The 18,011-nt window shown below is 45.5% G+C and overlaps 1 protein-coding gene and 1 non-coding gene across 13 annotated transcripts in view; both read right to left on the reverse strand.

The window, feature by feature from the left end:
- The window catches only part of LARGE1 (LARGE xylosyl- and glucuronyltransferase 1), an 851,853-nt gene that overhangs the window by 626,349 nt on the left and 207,493 nt on the right, over positions 1–18,011 (reverse strand). The window lies entirely within an intron of this gene.
- On the reverse strand, positions 6,664–6,798 carry LOC112206816 (small nucleolar RNA SNORA76). The gene has a single exon (XR_002941286.1). It is a non-coding gene; the product is annotated as a small nucleolar RNA SNORA76 (small nucleolar RNA).

Raw genomic sequence — 18,011 nt, forward strand, 5'->3', positions numbered from 1 at the left:
ACCCAGGCTGGAGTGCAATGGTGCGATCTCTGCTCACTGCAACCTCTCTCTCCGAGGTTCAAGTGATTCTCTTGCCTCAGGCTGCCAAGTAGCTGAGAGTACAGGAGCACGCCACCATGCTCGGCTAATTTTTGTATTTTTTTGTAGAGATGGGATTTTGCCATGTTGGCCAGGCTGGTCTTGAACTCCTAGCCTCAAGCGATCTGCCCGCCTTAGCCTCACTGTCACCCAGGCTGGAGTGCAGTGGTGTGATCTCTGCTCACTGCAACCTCTATCTGCAAGGTTCAAGCGATTCTCTTGCCTCAGCCCCGAGTAGCTGAGAGTACAGGAGCACACCACTACTCTAGGCTAATTTTTGTATTCTTTTTGCTTTTTGTAGAGATGGGATTTCACCATGTTGGCCAGGCTAGTCTTGAGCTCCTAGCCTCAAGCGATCTGCCCGCCTTAGCCTCCCAAAGGGATTATAAACGTGAGCCACTGCGCCCAGCCAACAAACCCTTAGCTTAGAACTCAAAGATCTGGATGGACATTTCAGCTCAGCTACATCCCAGGTAGGGCTATTTACTGAACCTTTACTAAAATTCCACTCATCCAGCCCAGCTGGCTTCCTTGCTGATCTTCCAACAAGACAAGCACACTCCTGCCACGGAAACTTCACACTTGTAATGTCCACTGGATGGAATCTGCATCCTCTCGATATTTGTGTGCTGTGCACCCTGACTTCACTCTAGTGTCTGTTCAAAAAGCTTTCCCTAACACCCTGCTCTCCTGACTTACTTTTTTCCCCGTAACACTTAAATGACTCAATCTTATATACCTATTTCTTCACTGATTATCCCCTGATGACTGGCACATAGCATGAACTCCATAAATCTTTCAAGAGTGAACGAATGCCTGCCTGCAAGTTTGACAGAGACTCGGGGTCCTCCTCTGTAGGCTGACCTCCCAAAGCTGACCTTGAACAAACGATGTAAATATGAACTGAGACTGGTTATATGAAAACCCATGATGGTGAAAACATGTGCTCGGCAAGCAGCGAGCATTTTACAAGCTTTATTTTTTTCTAAGAAAAACTATTTTTCACATTCTAACATCCCTGAAGTTGAGAAAGTTTGAGCAATCACTGGAGACCACACAGCAGGGGTAACACAGCTGTTTCCACTAGTGCCTTCACCTCTTCGCAGAATGGGTGTCACAGGCTTCAGTGAAAATCCCGGAGACGATGAAGGGAGTCATTCTTTTAACCGCTATGAACCAAATGGTTGTGGGAAGAGGCAGGAAGAAATGGAGAACCAGATGTGTTTAGCAACATTCCTAGAAGCAGAGCCAGGAGGAGGCCAGCTCCACAGAGCTGCAAAGTGGGTTAAGTGTCATCTTCACAGGATTTTCATAAGAAATGCTGCATGCTCATGATGATGCAGAGGACGGCACGATGTAGGCAGATGCAGGAGATGACACTGAGTTGAAAAACGGATTCTGAAGAGTGAGATTCCAAGCAAAGAAGCTTTTGCAATATCTGAACCAATATATTTGCCTATACTTTTCTTTATGTGTAGGCATAGCAATAAAATATGACAAAAACCCAAGTCTAAAATAGTTCTTTCAATAAGCATAAAAGAAAGATTCAAAGGGATAAAAAAAAAATTGTGCCATGATTTAATTAAAAGATTTCTTGGCTTTACGTAAAACAATGCCATGTCTTACACTCAGCAGCATCTAAGGTTAGGTGAATTTGTTTGGAAAAAAATTGAAAAACAAGACTCCAAAGCACTCTTGATCCCAGTCACTTCTCTATTGGTTCATCCATTGATCTAATTTCTCTGTATTTAATTCCCATGTCTATTTTCAAGATTGATTTACATTGCAGGTTCCGATGCAACCACTGACTTACACTGCAGGTTCTAATGTAACCACTGTCCTTAACGAGTACATAGATTTGTTTCCTTCTCTCCAGGAGCATGAGATTTGTTGCCTCCAGGAAAGGCAACAAATCTACGTATTCCTTAAGGACAGCGGTTCTCAAAGGGTTGTCCTGGGAACAGCAGCATCACCTACACAGTAGTTAGAAATGCACATTCTGAGGCCTCCCAAGACCTGCTAACTCACACACTGGGGGAGAAGAAGGGGTTCCAACAAGCCTTCTAGGTCATTCTGATGCATGCTGGAGTTTGAGAATCGATGCTCTAGGAAAAACACCCAGTACTATCTACCATCAACTTGACCACTCAAGTGTCACCACTCACTGAAGTTTAACTACAACGTCCAGAGAATTAATTGTGTACCAGGCACTATGTGGAAGGCTGAATGCTGCCTCACAATCCAAAGTGGTATGTGTGTAAATGACTAAATAAAATGCAAAATGGGATGACATGAGGGCTGGCGGGGGTGCCAGAACTATGCTCTGTTCAAGGAAATAGAGGACTGATTCTGATCCAAGAGTCCCGGTGGACTTCATCTCTGAATTTTATAGGTGAAGAAGCTGTTCAGAGCCCACTGTGGTGCTCTCTTATTGATGGAGAGGCACAGTCCCTCTCCCCCAAATGCTGGTGGCCTGGAGGCGGTGTCTGAGCTGGCCTTGAAGAGTGAGTAGGAAACCCATAAGTAGGCAGAGGTCTTGAAGGACATTCTGAGTAGAGGGAAAAACAGAAACAAAAGCAGGGAAGTGTGAAAGTAATTATTTTGTTCTGGGAAGAGTGGGTAGCAATCTGCAGTAGTTTAGGTACCTTTTAAGCTTGTAGGAAAGGTTGACAAGGCATGAGAGACCTGGAGGGACAGGAGAGTGTAGCCCGAGAGTGGATTTCCACATCCGTGGTCTGAGGTGAGCAGCTGGCAGTGAGGACAAAGACGCTGACAGCAGTGTTTCTCACCCTGTAAGAGGAACATGAATTTCCTGGGATCTTGTTAAACTGCGGGCTCTGATTCATAATCTTGGGATGGGCCTGCAGTTGTGTCTTCTTGAGCAGCTCCCAGGTGATGCTGATGCTTTTTGTACCTGGATCACACTCGGAGTGGTGATGGCCTGGAGGGGAACGCAGGTGCTACAGGGAGAGTACCTGAAGATGCTTGGAAATGATGCCTTTACATTGCTGTCAGGATACATGATTGGATGCGTCCATGATGGTGTTTTCAGAAGAACGGCAACAGATGGAAAGGAAAATGGGAATTGGAGGCAAAAGTTTTCATAAAGCAAAGGTGGAATGTGGACTTCTGCAGATGAAGAGGAGGTTGCTGGAAACAGAACAGTGCATCCACTGCAATTAGTCTCGGCGGCGCGTGACAATAAATTCCTGATAACAGTGGCTTAAACCAAAGGGACTTTTATGTCTCTCTCACATCCAGAAAGTCAGGAGGTTGGTAGTGTAGGGTGGAACGTGATTTAACAGTGCCATTGACTTCCCTGGATCCCATCATTCTGCTTTACCATCCTCAGCTCTAGGTTGAGGCCCCTCAGTGTCCAATATCATGCTAGAGCATCAACATCCTTGTTGCAGGCTGGCAGCCAAAAGTAGTGGAAGAGAAGGCCAAAAACAGGGACACATCTCAACAGCAAAAGTGATTGTAAGTGGATTCCCTGAAGTTCCATGGCCATGCCCAACTGCCACAGGGGCAGGGAGACAGTCATTTATCTGGCTGCTTTGCTCTCCTGAATGTAAGCAGAAGTCTGTTCCTAAGCAGAAAAGGGACAATGGATATAGGGAAGCAACATGGCAGTCCTTGCTGCAAGTGGAATCCATGGTGACAACTCAAAAGGGGAGGGCACAATGAAGTAATCAGATTCTTAGGGGATATTTGAGTGTCGGCCTCTTGTGCTCGTGGGTGTCTGAATCTACTTGTGTCTTGCGATTTTGCTAGTTCATTAGTGTGAGTGTTCCTCTCCTCTGTCATAAAAACCTGTCCCAATCCTTCTCATCTGCAAGAGCCGGCTCCACTGCCATCTCCTCCAATAACTGTGGCTGCATTTCACAGAGTTGTTCCAAAAAGTCAAGGTAAAGCACTAGGAACAATGCTTGGCACATATTATGTGCTGGGAACATAATAACCGCTTAATAAATGCTAGATATGAATTATATGCACTAAGACCTTGCATGGGTGCAGACACATAGTAGGCATTCAATATGCATTTGCTGAATGTAATCTGCAGCTTCTGGACTGACCTCTGTGCCTTAATTTTTTCCTGGGGCTCATGTGTCCACCACACCTACCATTCTCCAAGGCCCAGCCAAAAGCCAGAATCTAGCCCCCAATAGGGACATTATTTAGATAAAACAACATTTTTCCACAGCCATCCTAGTTTTCAGGGCCTTGCCAAGAAATAGAAAAGAAAAGCAATATAAATGTTAATAGGAAATTGTCTATTCACTTTTACTTAGGCTAATCTACAGCAGACCAACAAAGAGGGAATTAGACAGCCGAAGGGACAGGAAAACACGGGACCTTGACAAGCTGAAGCCCAGTGGACTGCAGTTTCTAGGAGGAAATGTAATTCCAGGCCAACAAGGAAGGCTACGTGGAAATCAGGACAAAGGGCTTCTCCTTGGGATGCCTCTATGGTGTGAGATAAGGTTCCTGCTGTGGTCCCTGTTATCCTGGGCATCCATCAAATTACAGCAGCTCCTGTCCCCAAGGACTACAGAGGCAAGAAAAATAAACCTATAACTACAATACAGTGTGAGGTAAATGTTACTAGATGTGTAGGCTCAAGATATTAGATAAGCAAGGAAGAGGGGCAGATTGCCAGAACAATGGAGCAGGAGAAAGATTAGGTACAAAGTTGTCTTCTTGTAGAGCAGAAGACCCTGAGACGGGGTTCTAAAGGGTGACTAGGAGTTACCCTGGCAAAGAAGGCAGGAAAAGGTGTTCCAGGTAGTGCAAACACCAGGTACAAAGACTAGAGTGCATGAGTGCATGTCCTTTGCAGGGACATTGATGAAGCTGAAAACCATCATCCTCAACAAACTAACACAGGAAAAGAAAACCAAACATCGCATGTTCTCACTCATAAATGGGAGTTGAACAATGAGAACACATGGACACAAGGAGGGGAACATCACACACCAGGGCCTATCGGTGGGGTGGAGGAAAAGGGGAGGGAGAGCATTAAGACAAATACCTAATGCATGTGGGGCTTAAAACCCAGATGACAGGCTGACAGGTGCAGCAAACCACTGTGGCACATGTATACCTATGCAACAAACCTGCATGTTTAGGACATGTATCCCAGAGCTTAAAGTGAAAAATAAAATAAAATAAAATAAAAAAAGACTAGAGAGATACATCATGATAGACTAAATAATGCCCCCCCGAAGATTACCACCTGATAATTCCTGAAATTTGTGAGTATCACGTTACATAACAAAAAAGGACTTTGTAGGTATGATTAAAGACCTAGAGGTGGAAGATGATCCCAGATTATCCTGCTGGGCCTGATATAATTACAAAGGTCCTTATAAGAGAGATGCAGGAAGAGTCGGCATCAGAGGGAATGTTGGTGTGATAATGGAGGCAGAAAGTGGTGTGATTCATTTTGTGGATGGAGGATGGGACCACAAGCCAAGGGATGCAGGTGGCTGCTAGAAGCTGAAAAGGGCAAGGGGATGGGATTCTCCCTCAGAGCTTCCAGAAGAAAACAGCCCTGTGAACACTCTGACTTTAGTCCAGTGAGACTGATTTTGGACTTCTGACCTCCAGAACGATGAAAGAGTAAATCTGTATTATTTTAAGCCACTAAGTTTACGGTGATTTGATACAGTAGCAACAGAAAAACTAACATATACGTGTTAAGGTGTGTCTTCCAGAATGTTAAGGAAGAACATCAGAAAAATGAATTAGAGTAGGCAGGCTCAGGCCAAGTCATGGGAGGATCTGTGCACCAGCCTGAGTTTAAGTTTTATCCTCAATGTGGAGCTTCCACTAAAGCATCTTAGCAGAGGGATACTAAAGCGCTGAACTGTCAAATTTCTAGATCTTAAATCTTAGGAATGACCACATGTCTAATTCTCCATTTTATTGACCCATTTCTTTTATTATAGACTGTAATTACTGTATAAAACAAAGTCATGATGTATACTGTATAAAACAAAGGACTATGGAAGGCTATTTTATGCCTCCAAATTCCACTCTAATGTTCTTGAAGATGCATACATGTATCTGCAGGGCTGTGACCCAGTACAAGCACGGGTGTGCAGACAGGGGAACTTACTGGAAACTGGGGATTTCTCCCCAGAATCCTGGCCTGATGATTGCTGTATGGCTACAAAGATCTCGTTCAAATGTCCCACCCTGCCCCAACTCCAGGAACGGGACAGGCAACCCATGCTCACTGAGTGCTCTCTTAGGGCCAGAAGCTTTGTGAACATTCCATCATTGAGCTCTCCATGATCCTTCTGGGCAGTACCCTCATCTGCCGGGAGCCTCTTGCAACTGAGCCTGATTCCCTAAGCACTACTGTTGCAAGGCACGACACTCATCAGTGAAGCCTGGAAAAGATGACAATCCACCTACACATGGTCCCTACCTACCTCTGCCCAATCTCTGTCTACACACAGAAAAGCACTGAAGGGTAAAATTCCAGCCGGCCTCCTCCTTCTCACTTACTCCTGATACACCAACCTTTATGCACTCACACACCCCTTGTCAGGGCCCCTGCCAGCTATGTCCTTGGCCGAATGTTGCTTGCTGCCAAAGGAATCACTTAGGTGGCCTCTAAGCAGCCCCGGATCTGACAAGCTGGGTCTGCTCTAGCACTGCTGCTAGACCCCTGAGGCCACAGCCAGACACGCAGAGGCTCTAAAGCAGTGCTCTGCCTGTTGCCAGAGCAGAGGACCCACACTAAGGAGGACCCAAGGCACAAGAAACCTGAGTTCAAATCCTCACTGCGACACTTCACGGCTGTAAAACCTTGGCCAAGTCACTGTCCTTCCATCAAAACAGTAGGGTGTGGCCATCACCAACACTTGCCACCATGGTGCACCCCATAAATTAGAAAGCTACACTTCTCATGCGTCTGACAGGTCCCACAGCCACAAAGGGCTCTGTGGTGGAAACACACACAATACAACACAACACAACACACACCTGGCAACACTGGGCACTGCTGAAGCCTCAATTTTGAGCTGTTTTCAACAGCATTGTCATGAACAGATTCTTGCAGAGTCTATTCCACCCCCTTCCATCTTTTCTTTTAGAGTCTATATTTGGAGACAGTATTTCCCTGAAAATAAAAGCATTGAGTTGAAGGGTCTGTCATGGAGTTAAAGGATACGCACAATTTATGGTTCTTGTGATGACCTGGCTCTCTCCAGGAAGAGCGATGTTGATCCCACCAGTAAGTCAGATCAGACAGCACTGCTCACATCCCTACTTCATTCCAGCATGGAACTAAGCACTTCAGTTATTCTTTTCCAATACCACACAATGCTCAGCCCCATTTCACTGATGAGGAAAGTGAAGTTATGGAAAGCAAAGCGACTTGTCCAAGGCAATGCAGTTATTTTGAGACAGAGCTGGGAGAAGAATTTAAGTCCCTAGAATCTTCCAACTCCATTGTATCTGCTGAATTATTCAGGTCTTTGAGTTATCCCACACTATTTCCACAGCTTTCATTTATTACAGATAACCATAGGCCAGATTCTAGACTGGCTACTTTATTATATACACTACTGTGTTCATCCAAGTCAATAAGGCAATAAACATGATAATGTTTTCGATGATGATAATAGCACCTACCTACTACTGAATGTTTAATACGTGCAGGCATTGTGTAAGGCACTTGCATTATTTTAACTCTAAAAATCTATGAGTTACCATTAACATGCCCAGTTTATAGATGAAAGAATTGGAGCTCGGAAAAGAGACATCACCCAAGAGTCCCACAGATGATAAATGGAAAACACATCCATCAATAAATGGATTTGAACACAGGGCTGGCTCCTAACAGTTAACTGCCCAGGTGGGCGACAAGAAAGAAGGTTTCTAAAGATGACAGTGAGAAAAATCAGCATTCCATGTTGGTTTGTCTTCCCTGCAATGTGCTGGCTGTGTGTCGTTTGATCAGTGCTGAGTTTATTTCAACCCCATCAGACTGGCTGCATACAAATGCATGTCTTTCTCTTCTGGGAGCTGCTTCCCATTATAGCAAACATGGATCACACGGCTCAGCCCACACCCCCACACAAGCCTCCAGGGTACCGCCTCCAATGGCCAAGAGGGACCTCGTCAGGGCCTGAGAACAGAGGGAAAGCTGCCTCTCATGGCACCATCTGCACTGCAGAGGAGGGAACAGGAAGGGGGAGCTCCTAGAAAGCAGCAAGAGTATCCTGGTATAAGGGGTGAGCTTCAAGGCTAGGAAAGAAGCCACAGGTTCAAGTCCCAACTCGGCCCATAACTCAATGTGTTACCTGGGGTAAGTCAGTCTTGGTCACAGGACAACTAATAAAATTATTAAACAAGTAACTTGATGTAATTTCAGATTCTCCTTCTGGAAGGGGATGGAAGAGGTTCTAGTAAAAATCAACTGAATCGCTTTAAAGAAAGGAAATGATTCAGCAAATCCAGATAGAAGATACCTGGGCCTCAGATCATTTGCATAGCTAACCTACCTTCTTAGAAGTTCTTTTCGTCAAAAGACAGAGACACATAAATCTCTGTGAATTGGCCCTTTTCTGCCCTCAGGCAGGTACAATCTCAAATTCTTCCTAATCCATGACATCTCAGATCCTGAAACCACTGCAGAATGAAACAGCCCTATGGACACCCTGACTTTAGTCCAGTGAGACTGATTTTGGACTTCTGACCTCCAGAACTATAAAAAAGTAAATCTGTATTATTTTAAGCCACTAAGTGTATGGTGATTTGATATAGTAGCAACAGAAAACTAACATATATGTGTTAAGGTATGTCTTCCAGAATGTCACCAGAAAGCAGCCTGAAAAAGCAACCATCACCCCATCATCCAGTAAGAATTCTATCATCTTCAGTAGATCCAGAACTGGCACGCGAGACCAATTCTAGCTGAATAATATCATGGCTACTAAAGATGTGGGAGGGAATGGGGAAAACATGCTGGCTTCCCTCCCTCACTGCCCTGACACTAGATGCATCTGTCAGGTGAGAAAGGGAGAGCTCCCGGGGCCACACCTGCCCCCTGGCACAAGCAGGCCCATCATTTTACTGTGAGTCCATTAGTAAAATACAGGGAGTATCCAGGTGAATAGGAAAAACATTCAACCTCCCTATAACAAAATTTATAAAATCAACGTTAGCTTGCCAGGGATCCTCTTTGACTGTAACTTAGAAAGTCTCAAGGTGTTAACAGCTGGAAGTGGTTATTAGGTTCCTAAAATCCTATAGATGGGGTTTGTGGCTATACTTCTGATGCAAAACCACCAAGACTGTCCAAGCACACACGCACCATGCTCCCTCCTTTCTCCAACTGCTCTCGCTTTGCAGCCAATCTTACTCCCTGGTCTCAGTTCTTTGGAATCAAGGGAACTTTCTAAAATATCAAGCTGCTTTAGAAAAGTGTCAATTTGTAAATTCTCCATTTGGCCCTGTCTACCTGCAAAGATACAGATAAGTCCGGGGGAAGCAAAAGAAGAGGATTTTGTGTCTCTTTTTAGTTTCCAGATGGAGCTGCCTCCCACAGTCGACCCACACACCCAAGTGGCTGATGTCACTGTTATGATTTTAGTAGCACTGTGAGGGCCCTGGGGGCGAGAACCCCCATAAAAATCAACAATATCAAGCACATCTGAGAAAGCCAGAGAGAAACTAGGGAACCAGAGTGTGCTTAGCTCTGGAAGTGTCTGCAGAATTGCCAAGCAGAGACCCAGGATATGGACATCTGTGCACACACACAAGATGGAACGAGCCAGGGCCTTAGAGAGGATGACACTTGACCAGGCAGACGATGTCCAAGCTGCTGAGAAGGATCCAGTCCCAAATATCACCCAGAAGGACCCTTAGGGAAAATTCCCTTGGCCACTGTGTAGAATGTCAGGCTCAGGACTAAGAAAGCACCTATCCCAGAGGAGAAAAGAGTGTTTTCAACCAAGCTTGGCACTGTTGTGAGTCCAGCCTCCACGGACTGAACAGAAGTTAGGAGTTGCTGATATGGAGCTGCTATTGGAGGGAGGGAGGGAGGGAAAGAGAAAAGAAAAATCTAAGGGATATGACAGTGCACTGGGCACTGAGGCTGTCCATGGGGAAAAGACGCTCTGGAAGGGGGTTGTGGTGGCCAATGAGTAGACAGAGACCCTCATACCCAGCCCAGCCAGAAGCCCTCCTGAGTGCCCCTCGCCATAACACAGACATTACACATGCCTGCCTGAGGCATTTCATCCCTTCAGGTGATTGTCCTCATACTATGTTGCTAGGACGGCCCTAACAGAATACCAGACTATGGGGCTGAAACAACAGGAATTCATTCTCTTAGAGTTCTGGAGGTTGGAAGTCTGATATCAAAGTGTTGGCAGGGTTTGTTTCTTCTTTTTTGTGTGTAGGAGACAGAGTCTCGCTCTGTCGCCCAGGCTGGAGTACAGTGGTGCGATCTCGGCTCACTGCAACCTCTGCCTCCCGGGTTCAAGCGATTCTCCTGCCGCAGCCTCCTGAGTAGGTGGGATTGCAGGCATGTGCTACCACACCAAGCTAATGTTTGTATTTTTAGTAAAGTCGGGGTTTCACGATGTTGGTCAGGCTGGTCTCGAACTCCTGACCTCGTGATCCGCCCGCCTTGGCCTCCCAAAGTGCTGGGATTACAGGCGCGAGCCATCACCCCCAGCCCAGAGTTAGTTTCTTCTGTGGCCTCTCCTTGGCCTGCAGCTGGCCATCTTCTGCTAGTGTCTTCATGGGGTCTTTCCTCTGTATCTGTGTCCTAATCTCTTCTTCTTATAGGGACACCAGTCGGATAGGACTAGGGCCTACCATAATGATCTCATTTTACTTTAATCACCTCTGTAAAGACCCCATCCCCAGTCACATTCCTGGGTATCAGGGGTTAAGGCTTCAACACAACTTCGGACATGGAGGGGCACAATTCAGCCAATCACAGTCATTACCACTTTTATACCACTGAGCAAAATGAGACGCACAGGAAGTAAGTGATTCTCAGAAGCCACCCCGCTCATCTGCAGCAGAGCCAGGTTTAAAATCCAGACCTCCAAGACCCTGAAAACACGATCCCACCACGCCACGAAGCTGCCTAGACCTGTGAGGTTGCTGGCGTCAGGCCCTGTTTTACAAATAAGAGAGCCAAGGCTGAGGAAGGTGAAGGAACTTACCAGAGGGTCATGGATCTAAAAAGAGTGGCACTGGGACTCATATCTAGGGTCTATCTAGCTTTACCCCTACTAGTCGTTTGCATTGAATGCACGCCAAGACTGCACTTGGATTTAAACTCATCCTTGGTGAGGCAGGAGCGCCCTTCCTTCATAACTCATTCTCCTCTATTCAGGGTGGTCCAGGTGGCGTGGTTGTTTAGAGGTACCTACTCTCCATTTTAATTCTTTAATTCTTTTTTTTTTTTTTTTTTTTGAGACGGAGTCTTGCTCTGTCACCCAGGCTGGAGTGCAGTGGCGCGATCTCAGCTCACTACAAGCTCCACCTCCCGGGTTCACACCATTCTCCTGCCTCAGCCTCCCGAGTAGCTGGGATTACAGGCATGCGCCACCAAGCCCAGCTAATTTTTATATTTTTTGTACAGACGGGGGTTTTGCCATGTTAGCCAGGCTGGTCTCAAACTCCTGACCTCAGGTGATCTGCCCGCCTCGGCCTCTCAAAGTGCTGGGATTACAGGCGTGAGCCACCACGCTCAGCTGGCCAATGCTACTTTGATGTACTTTCCTCTCTCATCAGACCTTTGCTAGGCAGAAAACAAAAAAAAAAAAAAAAAGGAAAACTTCATCATCACCGTATAATTCCACTGTCCCTGTTGTCTATGTTCCCACTTGGAAAATGCTACTGCCGTTCAACAAATGTCTGTTTGAGTAGCTACACGAGCAAAGAACTACCCTGGGCACTTTCCAAAGAAGCAGAAGACAATAGCTCATGACAGCAAGGCAGTTACAAGCAATTCAAGGAGATTGAAAAAAAAAAACAAAACTTAAGAATGCAGAATAATGTAATACAAATTGTATTCGGTGTTAAGCCTTTGAGGAATAACCAGTCTGGGGAAAGGTTTTAAAGACTAACATCTTCTCAGAAGAGACTGAACCAGTGAATCAAAGAATCAAATTAAAAATGAAAACTGGAAGAATTGGCCCCAGAAAATGGCTAGGTCATGGTCTAATGGATGATCATGGTGATGAACCGGCCAGGGAGCTGAACAAGTTAGGAAGACAGTGGCAAGGAAGGCTCAGAAGCCATACTGTGTGTCAAGGGGAAAGGAACAACTCGTCCCTGGCTGGCTGGAGAAAGGAGAATGGAAATGACAGCAGCAGGTGCAGAGAGTTCCTGGAGGACCACAAAAGGTTCTTTTAATCAGAGGCATTTAGACTGGACACAATGGGCACAAGGCACTCATTTGATTTTTCTGAGCAGAGGAATAGAATGATGCAAATTCCTAAGGAATTCATAACATTCCAACAGCTCTGCTGTCATTTGAGTAGAATAAATCAAGATCACCACAATGGCAGGTACATCGATCCAAGTATAACGGAGTCGTCCTACACATTAGAGAAGGAAATGACAAAATTCTTTAAAACCAGGGGCACATTTCAATGGGAAGTCATTATTTTGAAAAAGGGGCATTAGAGTACAAGATAAATGCTGTATGATGTTTTTTCTCAAAAGACCAGTTAAAACTTAGAAATTTCCAAAGCAACAAATGACACAGCTGCAAAAGACCTTTGGTAGTAAACTGTCCCAAATCTTTATGTAAGAAATCATTCGCTCATCATTTATTGTGCCCCTACTGTGTACGAGGCACTGTGCTGGATACAGATCCCAAGCAAGCAAGAGAGGGCCAAGTGTTATAGGAGCAGTTGTAGGGTGACAAACACCGAGCTCCAGCTTAATCCCACAGAGGTACAGCAGTTTCCCCAGGTGAACAAGGTGAAGCAAGGCAGGAGAGAGAAGAGCCCTGCTGAGGGAGCCATGCAAGAGCAAGGGGTGGCCACCAGGCTCCCATGTTTTGTAACCTGCTGGAGCGAAGGGTCCAGGGGGTCTGCAGCAGGATAGGAGACAGGGAAGAACTGAGATCCGAAGGTTAGAATGGATTGGTCTCTTTCAAGGGTTCTAACCCCTGTGTTAAAATCCTCTGCTATACTACGCCTCAATCTAGAATTCTTCACACTTTCGTTCAAATGTGTCCTAAAATATTGAATAGAACATGGGTCTGAAGGATACCCTGGAAACCAGGAATGAGGCCGACCTCCTTACTGGAGAGAAGTTAGGTGAGCTGCCCACAGCTGACCGATACATAGGATGCTGTACAGGAAAACTGCCTGCTACCTATGGCCAAATGATATGAGCAGAAACACCTCTTGAGACCAGACTAAAAGGAAAGAGCACAGAGAAGAGAAAAGGTAAGAATATGAGTTTGTTTGTGTTTGTTTTAGAGTTGGGGTCTCACTTTATCACCCAGGCTGGAGTGCAATGGTGTGATCATACCTCACTGCAGCCTCAAACTTCTGGACTCCAGCAATCCTCCTTCCTCAGCCTCTCAGGTAGCTGAGACTACAAGTGAGCACCACTATGCTTGGCTAATTTTTATTTTTATTGTTTTATTTTTTTTGCAGAGACGGGGTCTTGCTATGTTGCATAGGTTACTCTTGAACTCCCGGCCTCAAGTAGTCCTCTTGCATCAGCCTCCCAAAGTGTTGGGATTGTAGGCGTAAGCCACCGTGCCTGACCTAGAAATACGGGTTTTAAACAGACATTATCTTCTCCAGATTTCAGAAAATAAAGGTAAGAGCTAACGTGTGCTGCATATTGAGTGGTGTGCCATTTTATAAAGGCAGAAGTCCAGAGAAGTGGAGTAACTTGTCCCAACCAAACCACACAACAAGTAGAGCTAATGCCAAGATTCAACTCCAGGCAGTTTGAGTCTGGAGAGCATTAACCACTACCACTATCCCATTTGGCACAACCCTGGAACCCTGGGGATGGGGGGAAAAAAAGGGCAAATCCTACCCGGACAGGGAAGCTGGAGCCTGGATTGCAGGCCTAACACTGGAAATGAATGGCCTTGAGCTAGTAAAGATGCCAGCCTCAGTGGGAGAAATGGCCCTGCACTGAGCATCTAAACAGCCTTCAGGCAGACACGAGAAGACGGATCACAGGCTCGAAGGCTTCTAGAGGAGACCAGCACAAGAGGGGCATGTTCACTGAGGCCATGCACCCACTGGCTATGAGGTGGGTCCACCCATGGGGTAACTAGGTGAGTCACACAGTCCACTCCATCATCAATGGAAATTCATCAGGAAACCCCTCCTTGACTCTGAGTGGTCAAGAGATGAAAGAAATGGGTAGAGAAGTGGAGGAGCCAAACAGTAATTAGAGTCACAGAAATTGAGGGGTGAGGGGTACAGTGTGTGTGTGTGTGTGTGTGTGTGTGTGTGTGTGTGTGTGTGTGTGTGTGTGTCTGCATGCATGTGGGTAGCATGAAAAGCTGAGGCCAGCAAGAAAAGCCACTAACCTACTAGTCTCTAAAAAAGAAAGCAGAGGCAACAACACAGGGAAGAAAGCTTGACCCCCAGCATTCTTCAACAGCCTCAACCAGAGTGAAATTTAAATTATGTTTCCATGGTGCGGACTCTGCGCCTTAGGAATTTGCTCTGCATCGCCTTTGTACTCACAGAAGGTATATCGTAAGTATTTGTCAACGGTGAGGATGACAGCTACACTTTTAAAGGTACCTAAATTGCCTACCCTGTGGCTAATCTGTTGTGTGTTTGTTCTGAAAAATTGCCCCTTTATGGAACCTCTCCATCTTGAGAGCAAAATCCCATCACTGGAGGGCTGAGATGTGCTAAGAAGCAGCTCAGTGCTTCATTTCATATCTATTTTCTTATAATTAATCAGTTTTATTTTAAAAAGAGGAGGGGGATAGATATATGTACAGATGAGGGAAAATAGATTCAGCTTAGAGAAGGATTATGCATAATAGTCCCAGAAGGTTTGGCTGTTCAGATGATCATTAAAGGAATGGATAGAGTTGGTTTCAAAAAAAAGTCTCAGCTCCCCCAGGATCAGATAAAGAAAAACGAGAGGGCTGTTTCCACTCCCTTCTGGAACCACATTAAAATGTATCCCTAAACAGCCTTTCGCTAGGAATCCCCCCTGCTATTCCACTAGTACATAAATGCAGAGAACCATATCTGGCTACTGGGAAGCACATCAATCACAGCTCAGGATTCATTCATTCCGCGGTCGCTGGTGGTTTATTTGAAACACACAAGCCAGCACACACAGCTGGACACAGCAAACCAGGTTGGCACTCTTAATTACCTAATTGGTGGTTCTGTTGTAGGCTCTTTTTTTTTTTCAGGTTAAACTTTCTTAATGCATAAATGATCGATCCATGTATTTGTTTACTCTTCTTCCTTGATATTCAGCATTTTAAAATGAGTGCCCAGGGCTGGGCACAGCGGCTTCCATGTGTAATCACAGCACCTTGGGTGTCCAAGGTGAGAGGATCACTTGACCCCAGGAGTTCAAGACCAGCGTGGGCAACATGGCGAGACACCGTGCCTACAAAAAATTTAATATTAGTCAGCTATGGTGGCATGTGCCTGTGTTCCAGCTATTTAGGAGGCTGAGGTGAGAGGATTACTTGAGTTTGGGAGGTTGAGGCTGCAATGAGCCAGGATGGTGCTGCTGCACTCCAGCCTGGGTGACAGCAAGACCCTGTCTCAAAGAAAAAGTAACATAACATAACATAACATAACATAACATAACATAACATAACATAACATAACATAACACAAAATGAGTACCCAGTGGTCAATAATGAAAGCAGAATCATCCTGGAAACTGGTCCATGCAGACTGACTCCTGCCCTCCTACCAAGTTGGCTACTACAGCTGAAGTGCCCACTCTCCTACCACTGTGGTGACCAGCAGGCCAGAAATGTTGCCCCTCTTCCATCACACACATGATCATGTAATTCCAAAGAAATGAGAAAAGCTGGTCTTGGCCTGGAAAAATGAGGAGCCCCTCGTTCAGAGAACAGCCTCACATTCAAGAGCATGGCAATAAAAAACTCCAGCTCTAGAGTCAGATAAGGCTGGTTCAACCCTCAGCTTCTCTGGCTGTGTACCATGGAGACGTTCCTTACCCTCACTAACCCTGAGGCCTCATCTGTAAACTGGGGGACATAATTACACTCACTTGGTAGAATTAGATGACCAAAGTCAAAAATGAGATAAAAGACAACACATAATCTGTTGGGGACAATGACAAATAATAACTGCTTTAATCATATAAATGCCAAATTAAGAACTGTAATATAAATTTACCTTGATAACAAATCAATTGAAGGAAGGAAAAACAAAAGAAATTGGCAGGATAATCTTCACTGCTCAGGTAAAACTGACTGTGGCATGGTCGTATGTTGCTACTCAACTTGTTCTCACTCAGGCCTGTGGCCTCCCTTGGCCCAACTGGCCTCAGGTACTTGCGTGAAAGAACAGCAACCACACGCAGGTCTCTGACCCATTGAAACCCCACTCTGCTCCATGTACCCTAAATTCCAATCTACGCCATCTCAGGTTATGGAAAGATGGCAGGTGATTACCTCATGTGTAATGAACATAGGACACATTCCTCACCCGCTTCAGATTGTCCTCTGGAATTCAAAGGCAGTCCCCTCTCATATCCTTTGGAGGCATGCTGCCAGAAGGACTTGTTGGCAAGAGGTGGAAAGAAATCAGGAAGGAAAAGAGACTTATTTAAGAAGCAGGACTATCTGAACTCCATGTTCAATTGATGGAGGCTCCACTTCCACCATCTTTGGGCTCCTACCTTTGCATGAGAAGCTTGGGCTAGAAAGAATCAGAATTAGGGTCGTTCCTTCAAAATCTTCACTTTACACAATCAAAAATGGATGTCCAGAGAAAATTAAGTAGTTGTATGAGATCACCCAGTTAAGTTACTGGCTAGGTCAGGCCTACAACCCAGAGTTACCTGCCTATCACCACAGGCATTTCTCATGTCTTAACATCACTCATGAATCTCTTTTGACCACCAATAGGGTGGTCTTTTTCCAAGCTCACTGAGTCCTCCCATACTTCTTAGAGGTACAACAGATCCATGTCGTCCTGCTTCTTTGAATTAATGTTCCTAAGGGCAGGCTGGTAACTGGATACTGGGTAACGCCTGGGTGACTTTTTCAAAGTGGTCTTCCTAGCTGGCTGCACTCTCATCCCCCAACTGCATATGCAGCTATCCTTTTAAACTGCAAAACAAACATTCTTCCATAGCCCCATCCCCTTGTACTGTCTACAGCAGTGGCTCCTAAACTTTATCCAGCATCAGGGTCCTCTGGAGGGCTGGGTTAAATGTAGGATCGCCAGGCCCTAACCCCCAGAGCATCTGCCTCTGAAATAGAGTCCAAGCATTTGTATTTCAAACAAGTTCCCAGTTCAGAAATTCTCTTCCCCTAGCTCCCCAAACAACACGTGGCAAGGACTGGAAAGCAGATGAGCCCCCAGTTGCAACTGCAGTGGCATCGCACAGGCTAGGCTAAAGTTGTCACGCTCACAGGATCACAGACATCATTGAGCAAAGGGCCTCCATGGAAACACGGCAGATCCCAGCTGACAATGGCTTTCCTTTCACTGTTCTGAAACCAGCACTAAGAAATTTCTCTAAAGAGTTACAAACCATCCACAAGTTTATTTAACTTTGAGTTAATTCCTCATTACTAACTACTAATTCCAAATTCATGTTTCCCTCCCAATACATTGTCCCAGTTCCTTGCACAATGTACACTCCAATTTCCATCTTACCCCATATACTTAAGTATGATCAACACAGGCCACAGGTAGCTCTTACTTTGGGAAACAGTGATAAGC

The sequence above is a fragment of the Pan troglodytes genome, chromosome 23, assembly GCF_028858775.2.
Source record: "Pan troglodytes isolate AG18354 chromosome 23, NHGRI_mPanTro3-v2.0_pri, whole genome shotgun sequence".
Taxonomy (NCBI): Eukaryota; Metazoa; Chordata; class Mammalia; order Primates; family Hominidae; genus Pan; species Pan troglodytes.